This window comes from Nematolebias whitei, chromosome 17 (assembly GCF_014905685.2).
Source record: "Nematolebias whitei isolate Nwh7 chromosome 17, NemWhi1, whole genome shotgun sequence".
Classification (NCBI taxonomy): Eukaryota; Metazoa; Chordata; class Actinopteri; order Cyprinodontiformes; family Rivulidae; genus Nematolebias; species Nematolebias whitei.
The window spans coordinates 6,091,901-6,096,712 of NC_056514.1; positions in this window are offsets into that span (position 1 = coordinate 6,091,901).

Here is a 4,812-nt window from a genome sequence, read left to right on the forward strand (position 1 = left end):
CATGGTTTCCACAGAATTTTGCAACTCTCTGATGTCTTATTTCAATGAATAGATTATTTCAATTCATAAACACCTTGGACCTAATGCCACCCCCAGCATCTATGTTGAACTCTCCCCTCCCTCCCCTTCTCTGTCTTCTCCCTCCCCTCTGCTGATGACATTGCTGACATTAGCTATGTTTACATGTGCAGAATTCTTTGACCAGATTGAAATGTGTTCTGTTTGAATAATTCAAATGTATTGTTTACATGGACACAATCTGTTCATGACGAGCGTTTACATGCAGAGGGCTTTGTTCTGAACAGCAGTACTAACATGCGCAGAGTGGTAAACTCTACTTAAAAAAACACTGAAGAAGAAGTTCTACTTCCGGGTGAGCGTAAACAAACCTGAGCACCCAAAATGGACCCGCGACAGGTTTTAATGATGGTGGAGACGTTACTGCACTCCCTGACTGAGCTACAGGTAATACAGATCATTTTGAGCTCTTTCAAAGTCTCCAGTAGAAATGTTGTGTCGCTCACCGACCAGTTTTACTTCCCTGACATGCTAATATTATTAACATTAGCCAGGCGGAAATGGCAAAGTTGCACATGCGCAGTCAGGTCAGTTTTTCACGATCAGATAAAAACGAACAGATCAAGTGTTTACATGCGCACCGATCGGGTTACGGATCGCGTAAACCACCCGTTTCGTTCTGATCACAGATTATATCGGATTGCGTCGAATACACAAAAAATAACCCGAACGGAGTGTTTACATGACACACTTTTATTCCGACCAGCCATTTGATCCAGTTACTTATGTCCATGTAAACATACCCATTATCAGCAAGTCTAAGTCCTCATCCTGTCAGCTCGATCCATTTCCCACAGTTCTTGTTAAATCCTGTCTCCCGTCTCTGCTCCCCATCATCACTAACATCATCCACTCCTCCCTAACCTCTGGCATTGTTCCCACAGCTTTCAAATCTGCTGCAATCACCCCCATCATCAAGAAACCAGGTCTTGACTTTACCAACTTCAGTAATCTTCGTCCAATCTCTAATCTGCCCTTTATTTTCCAAAATTCTTGAAAAAGCCGTTGCTAGTCAACTTCCCTCTCACCTATCCAACAATAACATTTATGAAGAGTTTCAATCTGGTTTTCGCCCCCACCATAGCACCGAAACAGCTCTAATAAGTAATGACCTTCTTCTTGCTGCTGACTCTGCTCTTCTGTCTATCCTCATTTTATTGGATCTAATTTCTGCCTTGGACACAATCTGTCATTCTATGCTCCTCAACAGACTAACCTCCATTGGCATCTCAGGTACTCCGTTAGACTGGTTCAAATCATATCTCTCTGATACTAGCAATCACTCAGCCCTCTGTGAACAGTAAACAGCCATCAGTGTGCTAATGATCCATTGTTAGGCTGATGGTCCTTCTTGAGCATGTGATCAGCTGGTTTTAGTTGTCAGCAGCAAAACTGGTTGATCCACTCTGAGACGGTGCTATTTAAGAGACTGAGCTGAATACAGCTCCTCAGACTGAGGAAGTCTCTTGGATGAGAGACGAAACGTTTCTACATTTTTTTGTTGTTTTGCTTTGTTTTGTTTTTTTGAATGTCCAGAGGACCAGATTTAACTTTTTTAGATTTTTCTACCTGGATTATTGAGCATGCATCAGGAAAACAGAAATCATTCTTGTCTGTACCAAAAACTCTCTTTCAAAATCAGAAAATCTTCTCATCCCCCTTAACAACTCTCTGCTATCCCCCTCGCCTCAGGTCAAGAGTCTTGGTGTCATCCTCGACACCACTCTCTCCTTCACTTCACACATCAACAACGTCACTCGGTCTGCCTATTTCCATCTGTGAAATATTAACCATCTCCGCCCTTCTCTCACACCCTGCTCCACAGCCATCCTTGTTCACAGTCTTGTGACTTCTCGGATTGACTACTGCAACTCCCTTCTTTATGGCCTCCCCAACAAATCTCTCCAGAAGCTGCAATTGGTCCAGAACTCAGCTGCCCGTGTCATCACTCAAACCTCCTCCTTTAACCACATCACTCCAGTCCTGCAGCAGCTCCACTGGCTCCTGGTTAAATCATGCATCGTCTTCAAAATTCTTCTTCTCACTTTCAAAGCTATCCACAACCTTACCCCTCCGTACCTATCTGACCTCCTACACATCTCCATCCCCTCTCGCTCTCTCAGATCCTCCTCTTCACTACACCTCCATGTACCCTCTGCCCGCCTCTCCACCATGAGGAGCAGGGCCTTCACCTGCTCTGCTCCTCATCTCTGGAACTCTCTACCCCCTGACTTAAGAAACACCACCTCTCTTTCTATATTCAAGACTGCTCTGAAAACACCTCTTTAGACTCGCTTATCCTCAACTTTGCTGTATGTATTTTATATTCTTTATGTATTTTATATTCTTTATGCATTTTATATTCTGTATGTATTTTATATTCTGTATGTATTTTATATTCTTTATGCATTTTATATTCTGTATGTATTTTATATTCTTTATGTAATTTATTCCTGTTGATCTTTGTTCTTACTGTAAAGTGTCCTTGGGTGTCATGAAGGCACTTTCTAAATAAAATGATTATTATTATTATTATTATTATTATTATCAGACAAGGAAACACACAACACAAAACTGATTCTTCCCCAAACAGCTTACTCCAAAGTGGAACAAACCAGTTATGTTGGTGCTAAGATGGTGTCTTTGGCACGCCCCCTCCTCCGATGCCGGCCCTCTTTCTCATCGACAGTCATGTCAAACTGGTTCAAAAGCAATATAATCCACGCTCAATAATCCAGGTATACAATCCAATAATTTTCAGTCAGGTCATCTGGACAGTTTCTTTTTGTGCTGAAACGTTTCACCTTCCATCCGGAAGACCATCAGATCGCTTTCCTCTAAGTCTCCGTTAGTTAATGAACTGATAACTGATCATCATATGACTCCACATGTGGAAACTACATTGAAATATGTTTTTATTTTAAATAAAAATTTGGAATGTAACATTTCATTCTTCCATCCATCCATCTATTCATCCATTATCTTTACCCACTTATTCCTTTTCGGGTTGGGGGTCACTGTTGACCATGTCCAACAGTCACTGTGTGAGAGGTGGGGACACCCTTTACAGGTCTCAGTTCATCACAGGGACCAAGGGCGTCAGAAGCATCCGTAATGTGTGTGTGTGTGTGGGGGGGGGGGGGGGTCCAAATGAATGTTTTTGGAATGTGCGGGGACTTGTCCCCTTCACATATTATGGTTGCGACGGCTATGACAGGGACACATAGAGACAAACGAGACAAACAACTATTCACTCTCTCACTCAAACCTAGGGACAATTTTAGTTACCAATCAGTCTAACATGCATGTTTTTGGTCTGTGAGAGAAAACTGGAGTATCCGGAGAAAGCCCATGCATGCACGGAGAGAACATGCAAACTCCACTCAGAAAGGTCCTGGGATGGGATTTGAACTGGCGACCTTCTTTCTGAGAGGTGGCAGCTCTACCAACTGCGTCATCATGTCACTGTAACATTTCATATGTCCAAAATTCTTAGGTCTTCTTTGAAGGCATTGAAGTCCCCAATATATGTTTGTATATAAAGTCAATTAAAATGCAGTTGTAAGGGACCAAAACAATGGAGTTGAACGGCAAATGAAAATAGCTATGACTATTAAAGGATATGGTACCTGTTTATAGGCTTACTCTTTAGTAACTTTAAAAAGGTCAAAATATTTGGGAGGCTGTGGCTGAGTGCTTAGAGCAGTCGTCCTCCAATGCAAGAGTTGGGGGTTCGACTCCACCAGCAGTCACATGCCAAAGTGTCCCTGGGCAAGACACTGAACCCCTCATAACCTCTGATGTGTGTCCCATCAGTGTATGAATGTGATAAAGCTCTGATTAGTCTCTTTAGAATGATTTGTTCAATTATCTTTGAAGAGATCTAGTATAGAGCTGTATGAATGGGTTAATGACACAGATTGTTGTAAAGAGCTTTGAGTATCTTGATCACATAGAATTACGCTATATAAGTACAGTCCATTTACATATTTTTCTTTTGACTGTGTGAAGATTTGTGAATCCTGAAAATGTGAAAATCCACACTGGAATTGTAGTTACTCTAAAAAAACAAAGGTTTAATATCCCATTCAGTTTTATATGTATACTTTTAATAACACAGCTTTATTATTTTTGTTAGTGATAAAATGTTACAAATACAATAGGTTCTGTGGTTTAACATTAAATTTCAATGTGAAATATTTAAATTGCGTGATTTATTGAACACACTATAGACAATATTTATTTAAGGGGCTGCAGAGATTGCTGGATCTGCTTAGAAAACATTTAGTGGACTTTTCAGGTTATATGTTCAAGTGGGTCATCCCTGTTTGTTGTTCTGTTTAATGTTGTGTTTGCATGTATGTTCAGGTTGTTGTTAATAAAAACTGTTAAAAATGAAATTTTAAATCAGATGTTGAACTTGATTTATAAAATGGGGGAAACACCTTTTATTTTGTAGAGTGTCAGAATTGTGAAATTAATAATTAAAATGTGACTTTATAGTGCCATTGAAGTATTCAATTGGCTGGTTGCAATGTCAATTTCCAAGTTGAAGGCCCATAACTCCTAGTCATGGTTTCGACACTGATATAGTTACACATACACCCCACAAACACACACACACATATATAAATAAATAAATATATACAAATATGTATGTATGTATGTATATATATATATACGAATAGACACTGGTTCAATGGGGGTGTGGGTGGGTAACAGAGGAGAAGCAGC